The sequence below is a fragment of the Camelus dromedarius genome, chromosome 2, assembly GCF_036321535.1.
Source record: "Camelus dromedarius isolate mCamDro1 chromosome 2, mCamDro1.pat, whole genome shotgun sequence".
In the NCBI taxonomy this organism is placed as follows: Eukaryota; Metazoa; Chordata; class Mammalia; order Artiodactyla; family Camelidae; genus Camelus; species Camelus dromedarius.
The window spans coordinates 70,861,076-70,887,056 of NC_087437.1; the positions used below are offsets into that span (position 1 = coordinate 70,861,076).

At 38.9% G+C, this 25,981-nt stretch overlaps 1 protein-coding gene across 23 annotated transcripts in view; it reads left to right on the top strand.

Moving 5' to 3' along the window:
• Window positions 1-25,981, top strand: part of ZBTB20 (zinc finger and BTB domain containing 20) — a 758,440-nt gene that overhangs the window by 600,297 nt on the left and 132,162 nt on the right. Inside the window, exon 1 of one of the 23 annotated variants that reach the window (XM_031452465.2) lies at window positions 19,892-23,890. The exons of the other annotated variants lie outside the window; for them this stretch is intronic. The gene's annotated coding sequence lies outside the window, so the exon portion shown is untranslated. Of the gene's footprint in view, window positions 1-19,891; window positions 23,891-25,981 lie in introns of those variants that run through there. 23 annotated transcript variants of the gene reach the window in all.

Below are 25,981 nucleotides of genomic sequence, written 5' to 3' on the forward strand. Positions count from 1 at the left end.
CTTTGGTCCAGATGACAAGCTGAGGAGTCAAGCAAGTTTAGGGCCAAGAAATACCATGCAGCTGGAGAGAAGGTCTTGGGAAAGCGTACTAGCTGACTATAAGGATGCTCTTCAGTCCAAACCTGGCCACCCTTGGCTCTCACACGGACAGACATCTACTACCAGTGTCGTAAGTGATCCTGCTGGCAAACATGTACTCAGTGGTCCTCCAGAACATCATATTTATGTTAGTGCCTAATGAAATGTCCATAAAGCAGTGCGCAGTTTGTTACATTTAAGTGCCTATGACTTCCTTATTTCAAAAGCAAGTACCTTTAAACATAGTAATAGCATTTCTCTATATGCAAACCTCTGTACATAAAAAGGTTTACATTTTAAAACAAACATGTTTTTGAGTTTTATCCAAATTCAAAAAAAGCATCTGAAAAATTTAACAGCTGAAAAACACTTTCTCCTTGCTGGGAAAACTTAAACCTTGCTAGGCTTTATGCAACTTTAAAAAAAAAAAATCACTTCTGTGCTGAGAACTAGCATGAGAAATCTCAGCATGAAAGGTTGTTGGAATTTTTTTTCTCTTCATAGAGCTAAAACCAATCGTTGGTTTTAGAGTGATGCCACAATATGCATATGCTTTGTCAGGAACAAATATGATCTAATTTCAAGGGCATCCTCAACAAAAATTGGGGGGAAATGATAAAGGCTACTTAAGCAGTAATCCAGTGTCTGAAAGCAAAGGTTGAGGACATCATTGTATCATCAAGGTCTAGAAACACTGCTAACCCTTAGCTGGTTGTCACTGTTTGAAAAGCCTACGGTTATTTGTTTTACTATTGTCTCACTCAATCCTTCCTCAGCTGAGAAGATCTCACAAGGGAGACGCTATTCTGTGATGGTATCCTGGACTTTGTTTTCTGTTTGTTTCAGCACTTCAATAAATGGTCTGTTACCTGCCATGATGACCTGCGTGCATTTGCTGAGCAGTTTTTCAAACCAAAACAAATTATGTGACTGTGTTTCTAGAAAGCCGAACCATTCTCAAGATAGTATGGAATTGGAAACACATGTAGACATGTCCATGCCATTGTCTGTTTACACTGGGCACATATGTTCAGGCATATTCAGGAAAATGGGAAAAAAGAAAAGAGACTGGACAATGCAAATATGGAAATGCAGCTTGTTCAAACATTTGCAGCGCATACCCCTAACAGTGCACAAATGTAGAAGTGACTTTGTAAGGAAGGTCCGCGCGCAAGCATATTTCTCCTCATGCTCCCCTGGGAATTAAAGAACACAATGTCATTTTTTAATATCATACTGGCTACCTTTGGAGCGTGATACTTTGGATGGTGACTTAGCGGACCACTTCTGGGAAGAGAGACAACAACAACATACCTCTATTATTTACTGGGTGATTTTTGAGAAAAACAAGTCCTTCCTTGAAGACAGGCTTAGATATTTCAAGACCTCCTCAGAAAATTTTTTCAGCACCTTCTGTGCTCCAAATTGAGGCAGTTTGCATCATGTTTCAGTATAACTGAGTAACAGGCTGGCAAATTCCCTGCTTTCCTATTCACTAAAATCCAAAATAGAACTCACAAAAACTCCCTCCTTTATCACTGCACCCCACAGTGAACCCCCAGGGAGAAACAGCCCCCCTCAAAAAAACCACCAACCAGTGACTAGAGCCAGCCCTGAAAGACAAATTCCCAGCTGTAACTGTAGCACTTTGCTCAGTACTGTGAGCTTGCTAGAGCTGGCACATTTTTTATAATACAGATGCATAAATGTGCTGTCTGAGGCAGAAGAGATGCCACATCCCCTTTGGTGTTTCTCATCTAGAGTGCATTGCACGAGAGTAGCCTCCCCAGACCCAAAATAAAAGACTCAATTTGCCATCTGACCATTTTTCAAAAATGAAGACCTCCTGTGACTTAACGTCTCATGATGTTCGTAGAAAACCACCTTTTTCAGACTTTTGAAGCATTTTCCAAATTCAAACTTTCACTGTCTGTATCTTACACACCCACACATATGCATACACATTTAGAGATTACATATTTTAAATGAAGTATGGACCACTTTGTAGATTTTCTAAAGAGTGTGCATATGTGTATGTGTTTGGTAATGAATTCTTTTATAGTGGACATAAGTTAATCAAACCAATGGGAAATCACTGTTCAAAACCAATACAGATATTAATTTGCGGGGGCCATGAGATATGCATTCTTAAAAGGCAGCTTATTTTATGGAGTACTCCTTTTTCTTCTCTAAAATTGTTTTCTGGACTACATTTTTAAATTAAATAACATTGATTAAAGTGAAAAGGAAGGAAAATATGCTCATACCAGAGGCCAATTAAACTTCCAAAGTTGGGCCAAAATTTTGTCCAAAATTTAAATTGGCATCTGAGGGATAAAGATTAGAAACGCTGAGGTCTATGCAAAAGAGAGAAGGGTCCGAAGGCCATTTCCGGTAGCTTAGGGATGAATTCCAGGGCTTCAGACCTGTGTTTGACAACAGGCCCTACCTGTTCCTGTGTCCTTGGGGACAAGCTAATTCATCTTTAACCCTCAAGTTCCTTCGTTATAAAATAAGAATAGTAATTGTTTCCAAGAATTTTCTTGATGATAAGATGAGATAATACATGTAAAGCATTTAGTCCAGTAGCAGCCACTAGAAAATGCTCCATAAGGGTAGTTAAGAGTCTAAATTATTTTAGCATAGGCAGTATCTTTAGAACAAGTGCCTGACCTGGAGACGGACATGACATATGTCAGGGTGTTATTTCTGGCATGTTTCTCAGTTTTCACAGGATGATTTTTTACAACCACAACACACACAATTAAGTACACAATCATCATTTTGGTTTTTTCCAGGTGGTATGTAGTGCACTAAAAGGGTGCCAGGCACCATGGGAGGCACAGGATGCATACCGTGTTGTACAACCTTACTACAGCCCTGTCGGTTACCATTATTACAGCCCCTCCTCAGATGAGGAGAACGCAGCCGCAGCTCTCCTACAGTTATGTAACTAGGTGATGATGGGGTCGGACTTTGAGGCAGGCAGCTAGTACCCAACCTAACCTAAGGATAATTACAAAGAAATAAAAACCCTGTACACAAAATATTTATCAGAGATAACTTTTTTTAACCTTTTAATTGTGGATATTTCAAACATGTGCAAAAGTAGAAAGAACATCAGCGAGAACCCTCATGAATTCCTCACTTAGCTTCAACAATTATCAGCTCCTGGCCAATCTTCTTAGCTGTATGTGTGTTATAAAATTGGAAATAAGCTATGTGTTCAACTCTAGGGAACTGGTTAAGTGTATTATGACATATCCACTAGATAGAGTTTTTGAGTCATTAAAATATTTATGAAGAGCTTATAATAACCTGGACGACTTATGCTATATATTAAAAGGGGCATACATAATTATACATAATTATGTAATCCCAAATTTTTTAAATAATAAATTGTAGAGCCTGGAGAGCTCCGTTTTTTGTCTTACCAGTGTTCTATTGTCCTGAATTGCATAACGTTGGCATGGTTTATTTTTAATGACACAAAATGAATTGCCCTTATGTTTAGAAAAACATAGATGTATTCATGTGTAAAGAGAGAGAGCTTATTTATCTGACTTCACTATGGAAATCATTTTATGCAAACAGAATATCCCATGTAACAGAAGCTTATCTCCTCATAATTATCAAAAGATATTTTATTTTATTAATATTAAGTTTCGATATGTAGTATCTTAAGTTGATATGCATATCCAGCTTCCTTAGAATATATTTACCATAATTCATTAATTTCTAAGTAACTGAGGATCATCATCTTAGACAACAATTGTATTGCATTTCTACTGGTGCTAAAGAGGATGGGGAAGTATAAAAATAATGTTGTCTATTTGAATATTGTGTTGTGGTTTCCAAGCAGTTGTATGTGGCATCAACTACTTGGTCCTTAGTCTATAAGATTATTTGCTTCTGTGCTTATTTACCTCTGGACCACTATAATATTTTTAGTTCTCGTGTCTCCTTTTTATAGTTTTTATTTCTCTTCTTGAGTCATCAATTGTCTTCTTGTTGTGCTGGTTTCATTTTAATCTTCATTTCTTCTCTAATGCACCACTTCTAATCTGTTTCAGACTAGGGAAAAAATGCAACCAACATCATTTAGATTGCATATAAAGTCCGTGCATTCACTCATGCACTCGACAAATATGTAAATGATTGCAGTACACTGTGTACTCAGCCTGGCAGGGGATACACAGATAAACAAGACACAGATTCTGCCCTCAGAAAGTCTTAATCTAGCAGCAGGTCTGAAAAATGTGCCTACTTTGCTGGAATCCATAACAGAAAGTGAGGTGCTCTATAAAAGTAGCACAGAGTATTATCGTAGTTCAGAGGAAGACTAACTGGGGACTTTACCAGAAGAGGTGACACTGGATTTGGGCCTTGAAAGAACAAGGAGGACTTGAGCAGACAGATAGAAGAAAAGAACATTTCTGAAACTGTGAGCAAAGCCTGGAAGAATCAAAAGGGTAATGACTCTGCAAAGAAGTATTTGGGTTTAACTAGAGCATGGAGTGTGTGAAGGCGAGTAGTGGGAAATAACGTGATAAGAGTAAATTGGGACCAGAAAGTGAAAGGACTTGATTACCAAGCCAGGAGTTTGGACTTTATTCAGTAGACAATGGGGAGCTATTGAAAGTTTTTAGAAGGAGAGTAGCATAATCAGAGCTATGTCTCAGAAAGATTAATCTGGCAGTAGTGAGCAAAATGGATTGGAGTAGGGAGAGACAAGAGGACACTGATCAAGTCGGAGACTGTCTCAATAGACCAGGAAGAGGCAAGGAGGGCCCTAACTAGGGCAGGGGCAGAGGGAACCAACGGAGCCAGTAAACTGATTTACGAGACATAGCAGAAGGAGAATTAGTGCATTATATTTGGGGAGCAAGGGAGAGGAAGGCACCAAAGATATCATTACCACGTTGAGCCTGAGTGGTGCCATAAACAGAAGCAGAGGGCTAGGAAGCAGGAGCAGATTTGGGAGCCAAAAGTACGAGTTTAATTTTGAGCATACAGCTTGAAGGTGTGGACCGGGTGTCCCTGAGAGTTCAGCTGGGCTTTTGGAGGCATGAGACAACAGTGCAGCAGAAGGGCCAGGCTTGGAGGTCAACATGTTGAGTCTCCTCTGTCTCAAAGACAAAGAGAACAAAGGGGCAAGAGCAGAGCTAATCCGAGGGGCGTGCGGGATCTGTGTGTGGTCTACTTGGTGCCAGTTTGGGCTGCTTGTAGGTCTTTTTCACTTTCTTTCTGTTCTTAACCCTATTTGGAATGCCACATAAGTGGCTTGTAGATGTGCGAATTATACATAAAAACATATAAAATCTAGTTTGAAATAATGAGGTAATTTGGGATATAGGTAATGGAGTCAGTTTCACATTATCCACAGCCTTCATCCTCACATATAATATATTCCTGTGTCGCCTTAGAGATGTCACTGTTTCCCTCTGGGTCTCAGGCTCCTCAGCAGTTAAGTGAACAGGTTGATTAAGACCCCTGGTCACTGTAACTGGCTGCAAGCGGCCAAAACATGACATTATCTAAAAATCATTTAGGGAAGAAAGGGGAGGAGGCCAAGGCTCAGGAATCTGTATTTTTTAAACCTTCCCAGGTGATTATGGTAACCACAACCCAGTGGACCACACACTTCATCTCTTACATTCTAAAGCATTATCAATCTTTAGACAAAATCTGCATTTTAGGCCACAATTCACAAATAAGAAAACATACCCAAAATAACAAATTTACTGTCAAAACCCATCTATAACAAAATACTCCCCCTCTCCCCTTTAAGTTAAGAGTAAGATACGAAACGTATTTGAAAAGCGCTAAGATTTAGAAGTCTCCTGTGACGTTATAAAGTGGGAAAGATATGTGTGAAGGGGGAAGCGGAAGGGGCAGCAGCCCAGGTGGGTAAGACCCATGCACACATACGGCGCGCTCTGCTCTGTGCCCCCCCGGGGACTCTCCACGTCCCCAGGACTCCGCTGTGCCTGTGCTCTGCGGCTGACTCGAATGCTCCAGCTGTGCTCGTTGAGATTGTAGATAACTGCATTCCAGGAGTACCTGGGTACATTGTTTTCGTTTGTTTGAGCTACTAGAACAAAATACCAGACGTAGACTGGATGGCTTATAAACAGCAATTTATTTCCCATGGTTCTGGAGACTGGAAGTCAGAGGTCAGGATGCCCGCATGGTCAGGTGAGGATCCTCTTCTGGGCCACAGACTTCTTTTTGGCTCTTCATACAGCAGAAGGGGCTAGAGAGCTCTGTGGGGCCCCATTTAGAGGAGCACTGATCCCATTCATGAGGCCTCCACCCTCATGACCTAATCACCTCCCGAAAGCTTCACCTCTAATACCCTCACATTGGGAATTAGAATTCCAACATTTGAATTTGGTGGAGGTGGGGAAACAAATATTTCGACCATGGGGCAGACTCAGAATAGGTCTAGAGTGAAAATTTTAAAAGCCTATTGAGATTCCAGGGGAGGCTGAGATGAGCCCATTCGTTAAAGGGTTCATCTTTAACCTACCCTCTTTGTTTTGTTCATTTCTCATCATACGTTTCATAAATGAACTGTTACATAGCTCCATTATTACCACAGTGCCTCAGCCATGGGAGGTCTGTGCATCAGGCCCCCAGAATCCACAGCGCACTGTCATGGACCACGCAGGTGGTAGGAAGGAGAGGACTGAGATATGGGTTCTTTCCTCACTTGCTGTGTTCTTTCTCCCGTCCTACCACTGAGGAAACAATCTCCTGAACTTGATAGGTCGGATTGGAGAAACACGTTGGATTTGGGGAAATCGGAAGGTTTCCAACTTCCAGACTAATTCTGACATCCCATTTGCCCAACTAGTATTTACTGAGGAGTTACTACAAGGAGGGCATTCTGCTGAGTATGTATTTACACAGAAATTAGCAAACAATGGTGATTCTGATTGTGCGCTGGCTACTAGGAAAATTCTGCACTTAAGTGCAGAGGGGAACTAATGATAATGATGATGCTACTACTTTACATTAATATGGATCTTACAGTGTTTTCACAAAATTACATTTGCTGCCCTTCCTCTAGGGAAATCCTTCTCTCATCCTCATTTGTCTCATCACCCGTCACCCTTCTTCTGCTCTTCAGCCTGCAGTTATCCATCACCTTTCCCCAGTCAGACTGTGGCATCTTGACTGTTTACACTCGGTTAGGTGGTCTGGTAGCCTCATTAAAGTAATTTACTCCAAGGTGTGAATGAGGTTTAACCCTCTTGGAGAAACTGTATTTTAGAGAAGCTTGTTAGTCAGCCAGGTTTTTTCCCTCCAGTTAGTGACATGTGAAGAGAGAGATTTTTGAGAAGAGCTCTCAGACACATCCTCTTTGCCCTCTGTGCTCCAACACACAAAGCTCTATTTACATTTCTAACAGAGGCTAACAGGAAATCAGCGAAGCAGCCCTATGTATCTCATCTACCACCCCTACACACACATATTCTTTCTCTGCCTTCCCTCATCTCTCTCTCTCAACCCTGCAGGTCACTATACTTTTAGTGTCACATGACACCCATATATCATATACCTGCTGGCTTCCACCATGCTGGACCACCACCTTAGTTCCCAATCTGTTCCAACTCCAAATCCTGAGTCTTGGTTCCACCTTGTATTTATAACCTTATAACTGCTCTTTAAATTTACCTCTTTAGATTGTATTCCCCTGAAATTGAAGATAGTTGAGTAAAACAAATGAAGCATATAGCTCTAAAGTTAGATGCCACTCACTGGGCAAATGACCTTAGGCGAGGCATTTATCATATCTAAGCCTCTGTTTCCTTATATGTAAAATGGGCATATTGTGAAGATTAAGTATGATATATAAGTGGGATCAGGAACATTTTGTTAAGAATTCAGTACATGTAGTTACTATTCTTAATATTATTTATTATCTCCACTTCCCTCAAAAACTTTGATTTGGATTCCCTCTACCGGTTCCACCTTGGAGGAGCTAATTCTTGAGTGTTCTGTGCTGGTCAGAACCAGTTTCCTGCACCTGACCTTTTCAGCTAGTTTATACAGAAAGCTGATAATGATAAGGAACAAAGATAGGACATAATTTTATAAATACAAGCATATTTGTGGGGATAATAAAAGACGAGATTTGAAACCAGGTCTGTTCTGGGAAATCAGAGACTTATAACTTCTTTTAAAAGGAATTCTATACTCTGGATGAAGATGAGTTTCAGAGTCACAAGGTAGTGCTAAACATAATTAAATCACTTCTCTGATAATCCATTGTATTAAGAAAGCAAAGTCAATAACACAGGAAACAGTTGTCCACATTTCAGGGTATTTTTCTCTCTCCCAACAGAGAAAGCAGAGGCTTTCAAGTCAGATCTTGGGTTACATCCAACTCCACCACCTAAAATCCATGAACAAAAAGACTCAAAATCCCCTATAATTAATTTGTTACGGATAAGGAAACTGAGGCTCAGATAAATCAAATAATTCGACCAAGATTAATGACCCCATCTTGCAGACATATTATAAAGATTAGAAATTATGTATAAAACCTGGCATATTGTTTGGTCTAAACAAATGCATTTCCTGGAAATCTAGAGCCAGATTCTTCTGTGAGATGAAAAGAAGCTGAAATTTTGCCCACCTTCTACATATAACAAAGCTCTATATTTAAAGACAAATAAAAACTATCTAGCTACTATAGAACATGGAAATAAACATTTTCCACAGTTAGATTTTTAAACCCAATTTGCCCATTAAGTATGTCCAGATAGACAGACTGGATATAAACTAAGTGCTTTTTCAGCATTGATTTCTAAAAAAGAAGTTTTCAAAGGATTCCTAATGTACTTTAGCAGTTTAGAAGTGTCTTTTGTTATTATGTAAGAGAAATATAGGGTAATCTGAGGCTGTGTCATTTTTTAAAAGCCATAAAAAATGATCACTTAACATTTTATGGAAAAATACAGAGGCATTAGTGAAACCTCACCAAAAGGAGATTCCATATTTCAATATATTTAATGCCTAATTTCCAAGGAGAAATATTACTCTTATCTAAATAAATCTTGAATATTTCAGATAAACTGAAACATTGTATGCCGAGTGTTTTTTGTTTGCTATTTCTAATGCATCAGTAATTTTGAACTTCGTTCCATATGCCTCTTTAATTTATAGTGAATTAAAAAATACTGATTTTTCAAAAATTAATACACAATCTCAAGCCACCAAGTTTCCAAATTATGATATTTCCAATGGCAAATGAAATAACATGCTGTCCGTGCAGTTAGTGATTTTAGGCAATTTGAACATCATGATAAAAGGGGGGGAAGATGGGGAGATTACAAGCAGTGCTATAATTAAAGGTCTGTTGATTCTTCAGTTTAAATGCCATTGTTGAAAGATTTTTCACTCAGATGTCAAAGTCTGTGGCCAGCCAAAACTTGGCATGCTAGAACTCAGCCCAGGGAAACATTGTGTTCTACAGATTTAAAAACCAAAATCTGTTAAGAACAGAAATCTTGGTCTTGGGCTGAATTCTCATGAATCAGAACCAAGGAATAGCCAAATACCACCTCCTCTTTTCAAAAGGAAGTAGTGCAGGTGGATGTTAATAGGAAATGTTTGTTCAGATGGAAAATGAAGGGAAATGATCATTAGATGTCATCACACAGTGCACTGGATTAAAGTTTTACATAATTAAAGTATGGTTTTTTGAGAAGTTTGAAACATTTTAGAAGCTGCTTCTAGTTAATCTTTCATGGATGATTAAATGGGAAGCAATGTTTACCTGTCTTCCCAGATTTGCATATTCAGGTTCAGTTTCTCCACACTGCATCTCTTGTTACTGGCAAAACATGAAGCAAACTTTGTTTGCTTAACACTGCCTAGAAATAAATTTTCCAACACCATTCTTCCTTTTCTTTAATTTGAAGTTTACAAACCAGTGACCTGTGAGTTGCATTGAACTAGCCTATAGAAAGAAAATTTTTGCCCATATAGTATTTAATAATTTGAGAGTTTGAGCCAACCTTTAAAGATTGAGAGCTCATCCACAAAAATCCAGTTTTTCCTGCTTCTCTTAAAAATGTGGAGACTGAAATATTAGACCTGCATTTTTGCATGGGACCAGTTTGGAACTGAGTAGTAGCTGTTGCCTTCGGACAAGCCATGTCTTCTCCATTTAGACAGAGTACCTATAACTCCACATTTTAGGCCACACCCACTGTACTCATTTACTCTATCACCCTGATTCCTAGAGGCACATGACTTTTCTTTCTTTGCTTACAGTATACATATTGTTTCCTTGCTTTCTCTGCTTATAGTATTAAGTTTTAAAACTTCCAAAAATTTCTTTCCAATAAATAATAGCATTGCAAAGGCTATGCATGCTGGTGCTCAACCAAACATTATTAAAAATGACAAAAATTAGAATGCAATCAAAATGTCCAAAAATAGGGAATCACTTAAAAATATGTTGATACATCTATAGAATGGAATACTATACAGGGCTTAAAAATATATGTCTTGAAAGAATGCAGGCTACAAAATGATGTGTATAGCAGGACTCCTATTTTGTGGGAGAAAAAATATTTATACATATAGGAAAAAGGCTAAAGTGATTTGAGGGGATTTTTAAAATATATACACCTACAAAAATTTATACAAATAATTTAATAAATATGCCCCAAGGGTATCTTTTGTAGATGCCCTTCCATATGGTTTCCTTACTTCATTTTTACCCAACCATCGGAACATAACCTGAAGCTATTTTTCAGCTATCCAAAGCTGATTATTTTCTTGTCTTTATTCTTTAGAGGATACAATTAAGAATAAGATTTTCATAGTTGTTTTAAATACTTGAAAAGGTGTTCTTGCTGGCCCACATACTAGACTACCACCTTGCCAAAGCAAGAGAACTGGTTCCTGTGTTGACCCAGAGTTGGTTTGTTCTTCTGTATCACCCTTTGCTGATACTGAAAATTATCCAAAACATCGTAAAAGCTTCTTGGAACAGAGAAATTACACATAAATAGGTACTTAATAATCTGAATACAGAAACTCTCAGGAGCTGGAACAGAAACTCATCATTACAAAGGCATCAACTTTGTGCCAACCATAGGAAGCAAAACTCACCGGTTTGAAAAAAAAAAAAAACTAACAGGTAAAAGCCATCTAAGCATTTATAGAAATTATTCTGATCCCAGTATTTAGCACAATGCCTGGCAGATAGGAAAATCTCTAAAAGTATTTGTTAAATAAAATATGAATAAATTTCCACTTCCACCAAAAAGCAATTGACCTGTGCATCAAAAAGCCAATCATCTTTTAAATAAAGATTAAACAAGAAAATTTTAACTTTATTCATAAAACTTCCAGACATAGATTGGGTGCTCCAGAGTTAATAATTCCGTAAATTTTTCCCAGAAGAAAAAAGTTTGTTTATGTGTATGGTTGAGTGATGTATGAGTTTAGGGAAAGAACAGAGAGGGATGAGAGGTGATCTTCTTCAAGATGAGTTCAGTGATGAAGAAAGACTCCAGATCCTAAAAATGCCTCTTCCTCCAGGCAGTACTAGCTTCACTATTACTGATTTGACCTTTTTGACCATCTCTTTCCCTTTCTGTAGCACATTCTTTAGCTTTGGGCTCCATAACATCTTGTTTTCATGATTCTCCTGTTCATCGGAGTGTTCCTTCTGGCTCCATCATCTATTTTTCCTTCATCTGCCCACAAAATGTCAGTTTGCCTTTCTTTCTTCCCTCACTGCATTCTTGAAGTCTAGCAGCAATTTTAGCTGCAATCAGACATTCAGATGCCTTCCTGAAGATCTGAATGTCTCGTCTTGGCCTGTAGACTCTGGTACCACAGGCATAGGTTTCCAACTGCCAACTATTCATTCCCACCTGGATGTGCCACCCAGGTCATCTCAAACTCCTGCTGCTATCCTTCTAGAGTACTCTAGAAGCTAATCAAATCAAACCCAATACACTTTGTGCTTTCCTGTCCTCATGTTTTTATTCATTCTGTACTCCTTGCCTAAAACTCATCTCTCCAAATTCTAACAGCTGGAACTTCTCCCATATTCCAAAGTTCACCCCAAACTTTTTTCAGGTAACTCAGGTAACTTTTTTTAGTGTCCATCATCAAATGATATTCCTCAGCCCACTGAACCTACAGAATTTTGTTAGCAACCCTTTTTGGCATTGGACTTATTTTACATCGTATTTTAGTTATGTGGTGTTTATTTTCTCCTGATTTCTAAACATTAGGCTTATGGTGTCTTTCTCATCTTTGTAGCTATTTTCTGGGGCTCAGGTTCTAGCAGAATCCTTTATTTATAGCAGGTGTTCATTAAGTATATATTGAATTAAATTTGGTTTATTTATCAATGGTTATACATGTGTTATGATTTGAAAGACCCAGAAAGTCCACCTACCCAAAGTGTGGCCCCTGTTTTCCAGACCATAATACCTTGCTTTGGGGCTTTCTCTTCTACCAATAGGAATTGTCCTGTAAGTTGTGTCTTTTTGTTCCCTAGCAAGTAAACTATTGATTTGTTAATAGTTCAGTTACTCCCACCTTCTAAGGTCTGCTTTATTTCCCAAGAGGAAGCAAAGTCTTAGAGGAATGGGCCAGAGGTCAGTTATGTTCCTCTTGTACTCTGTTGTTCCAAGGAAGTAACAAATAGGAAAAGGTCCATGAGAAGGGTAGAGTAATGGAAGGAAACTTGGGCTGTGCCACTTTCTAGTTGTAGGCCTTACTTTTCCCATCTGTAAAACTGGATGATAATAATAATTTCTACCTTACAGAGGTGTTACAAGAACTCAGTAAATAGTACTAAACAGTAAATAATAGAAAACTAAATAATAAAGTACTTAGCATAATATCTGGCAAACTGTAAGGGCTGAGAGTTGACTACTATTGAGTATTCATATAGATGGCATATATAGTATATGTATAACCATATGTATAGTAAGCATTCATGTGTATACTCAATACATAATACATATACATTCACCAATTTTTATAATTGTAATTGTTTTGTCATCCCATGAACCTGATGGCAGATCCCAAAGAAACTCCCAGATAGCCAGAGACCTTCTGGGGAATGGAGAGTGTAAACAGTGTAAAAGAAAATAGAACAGGCTTTGTCAGACAGACCAGGGTGTGACCCACAGCACTGCCACCTCTCAACTCTGAACCCAGGGGAAGTTGCTTAACCTCTCTGAGCCTCAGCTTCGTCATCATCAAAACCAGAATGCCTACTTTTACATTTGCTTTGAGGATTAAGAGAGCTTTTGTTTTCCCTAGTGATTTTAAGATTGATCTCATTGTTTTGGTGATTCCTATTCTTTTTCTGAACTTCACAGTTGTTTTCCTGACAAATTAAATTCCAGACTTTTTGTTTTGAACCAAACTTGAAGGAAATGGGTGGCACTGTTCAGAAAAATGAAATAAAATAAACAGTGGTAGTACTGGCTAATAATTTCAAATTATTAATAATTTAAGGTAGTGGTGAAATGTTAAAATATGTACCAATTAATAAGCACCAAACCAACAAATACTTATCAAACTGTGGCTAAATCCTTAATCTAGAACAAACTTACCAGTCAGACCAAGTTTTGCTGGGATTCTTTTTAAATGAAATATATTCTACCTATAGAAAGAATCAACTGTACTAATCCACAGGTTTTTAAGTTGGTCATTTTTTTTAAGTCCAAGACTTTAGATTTTTACTGAAAACAAAAAGAAGTCCTTTCCACATAGTAGTCCTATCTGAAAGGAGTTTTGTGGAGGGGTGTTTAGGGGGGAGGGAGGGAAAACAAAGGGGGGGAAATGGTCTTAAAAATATCTACAAATCTTTCTGGATCTGAAAGATAAAGAACCTCGGAATGTATCCTCTCACATTTAGTCCTGTAGTCACAGTGCTGTGGTGTGCACTTAATGCTCTAGGGGACCTAGAGCAAGCGTTACAAATGCAACCGAAAGTCTCATAAAAACGAGCCTCTTAACAGTGTGTGAGCTGGTCTGCAATGGCCTCAGGAAATCCCCCCAGCTATTCACGTCCCTTTTATCCACTACATTCTCTGACTCAAAGGGAAACCTCACTTCACCTCCTTGACCAGAATTGAGCAGACATTGATTTGGTTACCCAGCGCTTTACTTATTCATTTATTAGTCTTCATCATTTGTATTCCTCTAGAACAAAAGAATATATCTCTTCTTTGCATTAATTCAAGTTTAAAGACGTGCAAATGTGTGTTTGTGAGAGAGTGCATATTTATGTGTATGTAATTTTATGGCTAGCTTGCCTTAATTTAAAATATTTGCCGTCAGAGCTAAAGTGCATACGCACCATCACCACTATTGTGCAGAATGACTCTGCTTGACATATTAGCTGAATTCCTAAAAATGTTGCATGTAAAGTGAGCTTTTTAACAGAATCATGTTTTTCTATTCACTTCTATAATTAGTCAGGTTAAGTGTCACATGGGAAAAATAAGTGGCCCAATGCATTATTTTTAAAAAATTAAGAATTGCAACTTTCACCTCAGTAATAATGATGCCTTTATCTATGGGCACTTTATGTGGCTTAATTGCCCCCAAGAAAAGCCAACAAGAAGTGAATCCAATTAAAAAGCAGATATTTTGGAAGCAAATGCTATGTGTAAACCACTGTGCTGGAGCCAGTGAGATATTCAGAAAAGTGTGTCAGTGTTTATCCTCAGGGAGCATACAGTCTAGTTAAGGATGCTAAATAGAAAAGATGGGATTGTATACAACAATTAAAGATTTAAATAAGAGTTCTAGATATTTAGATATGTTCTTTGCACAATTACATTAATGATTTATGTTAAAATATAGCAGTTAACTTCCCTTCCATTGGAAGGACTCATTGATCGGGTACCATATATTCTTATAGCTACTGAATGGCAAAAATGCATGGGCTGTTCATCTGAACTCGACTCATAGATTTGTTTAAACAAAGTCTGAGTAATTCAAGCAATAATAATGTGCATTGTGGCAGAATATATGTTCCTGTCCTTTTAAGTGTTGAACACCCAGTGGCTTTGCTACGGGTCTTCCTTCAGGACAGCTTGTTGAACTAATAGACATCTCTAAGTGGATGTTTGATGTTAAACAACCAAGGAATAGCCTTTGAAGATATTTTCACTCCTCAATACCAGCTTTGGATGCGATGTTTTCTTTTCTTTCATAACACTGAATTTGTTCTTATTTAGGGAATATGTTCAAAGTAGAGCTGGCCAGAACAGAACCATAATAAATTATGTAGCAGTATCTATTTAATGTATAACTAACCATTATCAACCCAAAGATCATATAGAGACTTAAAGGAAGCAACATTCTTAGTTACTATCTTAGGTGCCTGACAAAGAGATTAATGTAAGTTCAGGGGAAAACCATGGAGGTATGTACAACTTAAATGTCTGAGAGTGTGCAGGCTGCCGTGCGCAGTATTTCCATACATACCTTTACTCTTCTGTTGACGTGTAAATAATAATGACATCAATAATGCCAAGCAAATGGGATCTTTAGTTTACAAAACATTGTGGATACATCATCCTTTTTGATCCTCAACTTGTGATCTCAACAAATTTTGAGATTATTAAATCACATATTATCCACATTTTACAAGTGAAAAATCTATGGAGTTCAAGAGCGTAGATGACTTGCTTAAGGACACAGAGCTCTTAAAAGGTGCAGCTGCTTCCCCTGATGCAGCAACACGTTGTGACTAGCTCAGAGGAAGCCGCAACCCAAACAGAATCTTTTCCACACCACAATGGTCCTGCGAGGCACCAGGCACCAACAAGTTGCCAAAATGCAACCAGCAGGTTTGAGTTGTCAGAGGATGGAAGAGCCCTCAGGCCATAGGCTACCTGCTGTGATTTCATGCAAGAAGAAAAAGGGATGGTTAGCTATCTCTCTCTCTCTCTCTCTCTTTTTTTTTTTTTTTTTTTCCGGTTAGCTATCTTTAATAAGGTGTTTTTTTTTCCCCCTTGGTAAGTAATCCTGGTGATTTTCTAGGAAAATCATGGTTGTGTCTGATCTGGTTGTGTGAGTTTTTTGGGTCTGGTTTTTTTTTTGGGTTTTTTTTTTTTGTTTTTTTTTGTTTTTTTTTTTTCCCAGCTCCTTAAGAGCTTGGACTTCAGTATGTAAAAAGGTCTTAGTCCTGATCTGGACAATCCCTCCCACCTCCCAGGATTTATGTCTTTTCCATTGAAAAAATTTGTGAATATAATTAGTTGTCTTTGAGTTGGCTTCCTGGAGCTTCTTACTTACTTAAGAATATGGTATGAAGATGAAAGAGACCATGGGCCACTTCACCAACACTGAGTGGCATTGGGAACTTACAAAGAAGTGTGACTCTGAATCTCCGAAGCCGTAGGCTTTCATTGGCAAAATAGCATTCAAAACTGCCACTAAATTTTGCTACCTGAAGAACAGAAAGGTAGAGTTTCAAACAAAAAAATTTAGCACCTGGAAACTAGTCTAAAAACTAATAATAATAATGTCAGTGGGTCCTCCATTCATTATCGTTTCCCTTAAAAGCCTACAGACATCCAGCCTTCTTTTTGGCCTGGAGAATTAGACCTGACATTTGAGCTTCTTGAACTTTTTTTTCTGTTCTTACTTCAAAGCCTCAATTAATGTGAAATATCAAGATGATATCCCCAACACCTTGCTCCCAGGACACTCACAACCCAAGTTAATGTTTTTTCCATAATAATAATCCTGCAGTTATAAAGTATAAAGTGTTTTCATATTCATGATCTTATTAAGTCCCATATTAGCCTTTTGCATAGACAAGGTAATAATAATAGTAATAATAATATACGTAATAATATAATATTATCATTCCTATTTTGTACCTTAGGAGATAAACAAACCAAGAACATGATCTAAGGTCACAGAGTGGGCAAGTGACAGAGCCACAATTAAATTACACCCAGGTGAGCAGGTGATATTCATAGTCCAACATGATTTTCACTAGGCTTGCTGAGCCTCACAGATCTGCCCTATGATTCTCAACCAGGCTTTGGAATTCTCTAGAGGACTTACTAAAACATAGGCACTCCAGTATTCAACTCTCAGTGTCTGAGTTAATACGTCAAGAGTAGGGCCCAAGATTTGATTTTTTTCTAACAAAGTTCTAGGCAATGCTGATCCTGCCAAGAACCACTCTTTTAGGAGCACTGTCCTACAGATTTATGCACTTATGAGCTGGAATGATCTACTAAAGCAAGATAGTCTTAAGAAGGAAGTTTTGTGTGATGTTGCCTTATACTGCTGCTTTTCTCCATTTCTGACCTCCACTAGGAAAAAGTGGAACAGATGTGGGGTGGGAGCTAGCAAGAAAGCACCTCACTGTTTAGAATAAGTTTAGATCTTCTGACAGCCAAGAATTACACAGCAGAACCCTTCAGTCTGCTTTTAACTAGAACCTAGTGTTGACTGTTGTAGATGAACTTGGAGATGTGTGCCAACCCACCAATGAAGAGCTGCTGTTAGAATGGACATAGGAAAATGTGATTAGATGGATCTACAGGCAACTGATCCATTAGCCAAAAATCTCTGGATAGATTACTTCATGTCATCACAGAAGGAAGTTCTTAGAGGCAAAAGAGGGAGAGACGCATTCTTGACCTATGCTAGACGTATTTTTCTGAAGACTGGTAAGAGGTTTATGTCACAAGCTCAGTTTGAAACAAGGTGATATATCTGCTTAAAAAGAAAAAAAAAAAAAGCTAAGAAATATTTCAGCTGTGTTGTGAAATAATGTCCAGATCAAGGTAGCTGATGGTAGGGCTGGTTCCTCTGGAAGTTCTAGGGAAGAACCCATTCCCTTGTTTTTTCTAGCTTCTGGAGGCCATCTGCACTCCTTGGCCCATGACCTCTTCCACAAATAACTCCAATAACTCCAACCTCTTGTTCTGTCATCACATCTCTTAATACTAGCTCTGACCCTCCTGTCTCTCTCTTATAAGAACCCTTGTGATTACGTTTAGGTCACATCTACAAGACTTCTTTGCCATGTAAAGCAACATTCTGGTTCTGGGGAGTAGAATGTGGATATCTTTTTTCAGAGTCATTATTTGGCCTGCTGCTGTCCTGTTATGGCCTATTATCAGACTACATTAGGAACACAGAATCTCTTTCTCAGCACCAGAATTTATCTTTAATAAAATACATCCAAAAGAGGGGTAGCCAGGACTAGGAATGGCAAGAGAGTGGCAGCCATCTGGCCCAGTGTGGCTGAGGAGGTCAGGAGACCAAGAAACAGAAGAATTGGGTTCTAGGACTTACCAGATAAAATGTCTCAGCCATTCAGGGCTTCTCTGTAAACTGAAAGAACTGGAAAATCTCTTAAATACCACCTAAGTCTAAGATTCTAAGCTTTTATAGTATCTATCAGGCTGTTCCTAGATGACATTTAAATTTAAAACCAAAAGCTTGCTTACTATCTCTAGTATTCAGTATAAATTTTGTCCACTTTTCTTTCGAATTAAAAATTCACTTAATTTTTGAATTTAGAATATGTTATCCAAGGACTTCTTGCTTTAAAAATAGTGGTGAGACTGTAAAAGTCTTTAGTACAAGTGCTTTTCCCTCACTAATTCTTAACTTTCCTACCCAATAGTACTACTTTAGTCTGTGCATCACATCACTAGTCTTAGGGCAATAAATGTACCCCTTTTACACACTGAACACTTGAGTCACAGAGAAAATAAATTACAATTGCATATGAAGACATAAGAGAGTTAACAGTTGTTGCCTTCAGCTCTTCTAAGATATCATCTACCACCTGCCATGAGCAGGTGTGACACTGGACAATACATTAAATTTAACAAGCAGAATATAAAAACTTTGTCCCAAAGATCCCCATCTAGAGGCATGAGTGACGAACTAAAGGACAGTCACTGAGTGACTACTGTCATTATTACAGGGGTCCAAGAGTTAGGAAAGGGCTCAAGTTTTATTCTTTTTTTTTTTAATTTATCTTGCCCTCAGATAAGGGCATGAAAGTTGACCACTGATTTTCAAAAGGAAGTGGGGATAGTGTGATACAAATCTCTCTACAGCATTAGTGTTATCCCACAAACACTAGTTGTAAATGATGATTTACAGAGGGCCATGAAGAAAATTTGGAGGAAGTTTAAAGGAAGGAAAGCTTTGAGAGCTGAACCAGAAAAGGTGCTTGAAAGTAAATCAAATTATGGCATACATTGAATTATAGCATTTGTTATTATGTGCAGAGTATGCATGGAATTTCGAACTAAAAGCTGAGGAAGCAAAGGTCTTGAAACTCTCATGCATAGTAAATAAATTAACCCTTTATTCCCTTACTTTCTATGCTCCTTATATTTGGTGACTTGTATGAACAAACGTACACTGAAAAGGACTGACAAAATAAACCATGCTCTGCCTTGGATGCATTTAACTGTTTGTGCACATGATGAAAATGGTTGCCTCCAGGAGATGTTCTTTGGTATCATGTAGACATAGTATTTCAAAGGCCAAGAATTCTTTGGGAAAAGGAGAGGGGTTGTGTCTGTTTATGATTGTCAGACTTTCCTAAGCTTATCAAATTGGAACCCCATGTTCTTTTCTTCTCTGATTTGAAAATTATGCTAGTAGTACATTTGGCAAAGAAAAACCTGCCAAATAAGTCAGGGTCTAATAGCTGGATTAATGACTGTTCTAAAACCCATGAGTTCAGTATCCTATACCTAGTCTTACTTTCTACCTTAAAAGATCAGTTTTCATTGCTATTTTTTTTTTTTTTTTTTTTTGCTGGAAATTGCATGGTGTAAGGAAATCAGCTTATCATGAGCAGGTCATCAGCTCTTGAAATATCTGCCCATGAGAAAAAAAATTATGATTGGAATCCTGTCACCAAGGAAATGGTTTAAAAATCTGTTTATTTCAGTGCCAAATGAAAATCTTAGCTTCAACTAGTTATCTTTGTTTTGCAATGACTTTAATTCTTTTGCCCATTCATTCATTTATTACATGGCTACTATACACCAATCATTTAGAAAAAGAACCCCTATATGATTATACAACCCTTAAATATAACTATGTTTGTGTGTGTTCATATGCTTTTTTAAAGAGCACATTTGTGACAGGAAGTGAAGAATGGCATAGTCGGGGAAAAATTAAAGAGACACGATGTAATTATCTGAACTGGAATTAAGCCAATTAATAACCCGTGTGCTAACACTACCCTCAAAGTGCTGAAAATGCCGTCAGATATTTAAATGCCCTGGGTGGTCATAGCCAGCGATCTTCACCTCATCCATTTTCAACACCATGCAGGGACAAGGCTCAGCCTGGCTTCTGAGGAGGGGCTGCCCCCGAGTGAGCTACAGAAGAGGTACAGACTGTATAATCCAAGCACAAGATTCTCTCAAGTGATGGTGCACGGATTTTCACTTGTTATTTAATGAAATCAAAACACTGGTGTTTTGTGCATTTGCTCATTTATTTAACACGTATTTAGTGAATATGCCCAGTGCTAGTCCAGCATCATGGCTGAGGACGCAGGCTTTAAAGTCAGATTGCCTGGATTTTGTCTCCAGCTCCACACTAATTAGCTGTGTGCTCTTGAGCAAGTCACCTAACTCTTCTGTGCTTTTCTATGAAATAAGGACTGGTAGCACCTAATTCATAGGTAGCACCTAATTCATATTCTATGATCAAAAACGTTAACTACTTAGCAAAGTGCTTGGCACAAATCAAGTGCTCAGTGGTATGCTGGTTATTATTATTATTAGCCAGGAAATATACCAAAGTCTGGGAACAAAGAGATGAAACCCCCCTTAGAAAATCCTTGAAGCTTAGATTCCAGAACTCAGGGGTTCTAAACTTTACCCTTTCCAAATCAAGTCTGTTTATTAGATCCTTGCTTTGCTATGTGGATTCATGTCTTGAGCATGCTTTGAACACAACACACTCAGCACATCTGTAGTATGCAGTTTTGTTTATTTACACCCTCATTCTCTGCCTTCCTCAGTAATAACTACCATGTGATGACCAGCCAGGGACTTTATCTATGATAGCTCATGTCATCCTCAAAACACCTTATGGGATGAATATCCTCACCTTTTACAGACAGGGGAACTGAGGCTCTGAGAGCAGCTGTGACTTAGACACTGTTATAAAAGTCTATTCTACTCCAAAGCTCATTCCCTTCTCACGCAGGTCACCCAGCACTTCACTGCTCCCCTGGGTTCTTGCCTATCAGGATCTTTAAGACCTGTGAGAGGACCTACCAATGTCAAAATCATTGATTCCTCCTCTCCCTAAATTGATTGACAGTGGACCCTGTGTTTTAGACACTGTCACAGCAGCCATTGTTGAAGAGGATGGCGTGCAAATAAACTGAATGACTTGGCCATGATGTCTCTCAGATTCCTTGCCTTTGAGTGGACTCCCAGGTGCCTGACCTCTCTTTCAGTTTTCCTCTTTCACCTTAAGTAGCAACGTGGTTGCTGAAGCATGACTGAGAGTTTTTGCTTTCATATACACACCATGATTCTTGTTTTAGGACAAGAGACAGTCCCTCCAGTAACATCCGATGGCGCTGTTCTCTTCACAAGCATCTCTTTCTCCCTTAAAAAAAAAAAAAAAAAATTTACATTCAATTATTTGCTGTCAAGAGGGAGATCCTTACTGAATATGATCAGGTGTGTCCAAAAAGATACCATCAAATACATGGGCAGATAACACAGTTTCCTCTTTCTATTTTAGTAGCTCATTTCAATTGAAATATATAGGAAAAGTTGTCCATAGCTAATCTTCCAGGTAGAAAATCTCCTCAGTGTCTGAAAATGACACTGTAAGCTGAAAGACTCTATCTCTTTCACCCACAGTGTGCCTATATCTTAAAAATGAGTAGTATGAGAGAACCACATCTTTTTACACGGTGTTGTGTAGCAGGCAATATTCACAAAGAGAATTGCAGACTCTGGGAGAGGTCTTTGTGGATGCGTCAGCTGGCCTTCGCTAGCTCGGTGCGTGGCACCAGCTATGTACCTGGGTAAGGCCAGGCCTCTGCAACATTCTGCTTTTCTCTGAGAAGAAATTAAGCACTTAAATCCCCATCCCGAGAATTCAAAATGAACAACAACAAAAAAGAATTTCCACTTCTCTATTTAGGCATTTTTAAAAATTGAAGGTCTGTGCACTGACTGTATAGATGGAGGAATCTTGTTATTCTGGAGATGAGGGTGATTTCCATACCTGTTGGACCAGAGTCTTTAAAGAAAGCTGGAGTTTAGCTGATATGATGGAAAGAGCACAGTGGATCCCTGGGTTCTGGGTTCCAGTGTCGAAACTGCTGTTGCCTTTGTGATTTATTAGCCTGAGTCTCTGGGCCTCAGTTTCCTCATCTGCTAAACTAGGGCGTTGGAGGGATTGATTGCTGTGGCTTTTCTCGGCTCTGGTATTCTCTGGGTCTGCGAATCGCCTTCGGTGTCTGCCATAGTCTGCCTTGCCGACTCTGTTTGTCACAAAGATTAATCCATTTTAACTGTACCTTGGAGTGCTCCCGGGAGAGGAGGATGGATGGATTGTTTTGCACCTATTATTGCATCAGAACTTTTGCCTTTTTAGACGAGATCGTGCCGTGCCTAAAATCTGTCTGCCTGTCTGCCCACTGACTTTGTCTGTGCTGATCTCTTGCCACGGTGCCTCTTCTTCAAGCATCCATCTCCCTCCAAGATCTAGACTCGGCATCCGACTGTACCTGTCTTGTTCTCTGCAGCATCTGTCTGCTACACTCCTAGACCGTCGTTAATAAACTTTCACACGTTACACGCAGACCCTAATATGTTGGCACCTGCACATAAATATCTACCGTTCATAAAACTAGGGGAGAAAACTCCATTTTTTAAAAAGACCTCTATCTAGTGCCATTTGTATTTGCACTTTTTGTTTAGTTGTAAGTTTTAATAGTTCCCCCTTTGAGGATTTGTCAGTACGAGCAGTATTGCTTATCAGAACACACCAACAGTCTTTTTGTAATATTCGCTTTTCCCCTTTGGTTCAGCCGAGCCTGCTGACAGATCATTCAAATTCAATTGTTTTATGTCTAAGCCGAACAGCTAATTAAAGTAGGGATGATTAACCTGACTGGCAGTGTCGCTCTCCCTCTCGCGCTCTCTCTCCCTCTCCCTTTCTCTCTCTCCCTCCCTCCTGTTCCAATCAGTCTTTTTCTCACACTCTCTCTCTCCTTCCGTGTCTCTCTCTCCCCCTCTGTCTCTCTCCCCCTCTCTCTCTCTCCCACTCTCTCTCTCTCTCCCCCCTCTCTTCCTCTCTCCCGGTCTCTCTCTCTCCCTCCCTCGGTTGGTCTCTCTCTCTCTCTCTCTCTCTCTCTCTCTCTCTCTCTCTCTCTGTCTCTTGCTCTACTGTTTTTTTTCCCTCTCTCTCTCCTAAACGTGGTCTGCTTGCTGATGGCAGAATGGCACTCGGAGATTTGTGCATTGTGTCTGGTTTCCTACGGGCAGGCTGACCCAGTGCCTCCAGGGACTTATCAATAGACCACTCAGAAGAGACACAGACAGGAGAGAGGAGGAGGGGTGGGGGGAGAGAGAGAGAATCAATATCAAGAATAGAAGGAGCTCCGAAGCCATTTTTTTTTTAAAGAAGTATCGGGACTTGGGAGAGGGTGACAAAGAAGGTTTTTCAAAGAGGCAGTGGAGGAGGTTCTAATAAATTTGGAAGGAAACAGTTCCCTGTCTTGGGAAAAGGAGAACTCCTGACTGATTAGCATTCACACCAGGTATGAGATGTTCGCTACCCCTTATCACTGTGTCGCAACCGAGATGGAAAAGCCTTTTTTTTTTTTAGGAGACTGAGGGAGCATGTATTTCGCTGTGTTTGTTGTTGGGGGGTAAGGGGGTGGCGTGAGATCTGTGGGCATTTGTGTATGGGAGCAGAAAGAATGGAAGCAGTACAACGGGGGGTGGGAAAGAGTATGGAGTATGTTACTGTCTTCCCTGTCTTTGTGCACCCCTGGGGGGTTACCCAAGTTCATTTCTAGCAGGTGGATTTAGACGGGAGTTACTTAACGCTTGACCGCCAGTTTTGAAAAAAAAGAAAAGGAAAAAAAAAAAAAAACGCTGCTTCCTATGTCTATTAAAGGAAGCTCCAATTTCTCTCTCTCTCTTTCTCTCTCTCTCTCTTCCTCTCTCTGTCTTCCTCTCTCTCTCTTCCTCTCTCTCTCTCTCTCTGCCCCCCCATCTCTCTTCCCCTCTCTCCCTCTCTCTTCTTTTTTTCCTCTTCTAACCAGACAGCGGGAGGGTTCCTGGCTCCCAGCCAGCCCAAAAGCCTCTAAGTGTTTTGCACTTGTTTCAGGGAGTAGCTGCCCGGGGATTTTTCAGCATTTTCACTAGAGAACAAAGAGTTCTTTACAAAGGAAAGGGGTGGGGGGGGGGAGGTGAGCTTAATGTCTGATATATGTTTTTCTATTTTTATTAGTTTTTCCGCCTAAAAAGAGAGAGACAGGAACAGAACATTCACTCTATAAAGACACAAAGACATTCAAAGGAAATCCAGTTATCTTTTCTCCCCATCACCCCAACAGATATACACAAAAAATAAAAAGGAAAAAGACTAATTAAGTTGGATATGTTGCTCTTTTCTCATCTTTTCATCTTTCTAAATCCAACTGTTCTTATGCTCACTCTATGCTATTTTTTTCTACTCACAATAAAAGTTGTTCAGGATGCATCCTCTCTTACCAGCTCTTTACCCATTCTGGGTCCCCAAAATCCTGTGGAGGAGAGAACAAGACTCCATAAAATAATCGGTTTAGTGGTGAGAACATCTTCTACTTTTGCCACTTGGGTAAAAAGTTAATTATGAGATTTGGGTTCCCGAAATACCGATGGGGTATGTTAGTTCATTCGGTCTCACAAGTTTTTGCATCCATCTGTTTAAAAGGTACCACTTGTGTCACTTGTCAGTTATTAAGAAAAGGTACTAATGGAACGGATATTTGTATTTTATTTTTTGACGAGAATGATAAAACCCCCAGAGAGATTACTGCCCCATCCGTGATATACTAGTTCAAGCAAAATATAGTCTGTTAGACAGAGATTTCTCTATGATTCGGATTGCCACGTAGCTTTGCGTGCTCTCCATTTGATTTTTTGCCTATGCATGTATATTTTCATCATGAATTTGTGTTGGTAGCAAACATTCCAGAATGCTTATCATTTTCAAATTAATGCTTCAACAAAAGAAGAAAGAAATCATGTGAACTGTATCTGCAAATTGTGTAAACAAGTCCACCTTTTATATATGCTGTACAATTATAGCTTTATACTAACCTTCTTGAATTATAAACTCAAGAAATTGTTTTCTTTCTAAAAGTTCTCCTCCTAATGCATTTATATTTTGATTGTCATTTGGAAATCTTTTGAAGGTACTTAATAGACACAAAACTGAACAAGGGGGAGAATTCACAAGCAAGACAAAAATCCTTAAATATATACTATGTACAGTACCTAACTACAGGTAACTATTTTACTAAGTGGAAACCAGCTACAACAGTTGTTTCAAGATTCAGAAACTTCTTTTCTTTTCTTTTTTTCTTCATTCACTAAAAATATAACCTATTCCTGTCCCTGGGGAGGGAAACTGTAGGGAAAATATAGATATATACATTTTTCCATATTTTTAGCATACATTTATGTAACTGCTTCTTAAGGATGTAATACATACCAAGGCAGAGAGTGATGTCTAGTCAGTAAACCGTTCTGGCTGGGAGGTGTGAGCACCTTATGTTTGAAGTAACTTGATAACTCTGAGTCTTTTCGGGAAACCTTACTGTGTATGTGTTGTCTCAGTAATGACCCTCGGAGAGAAA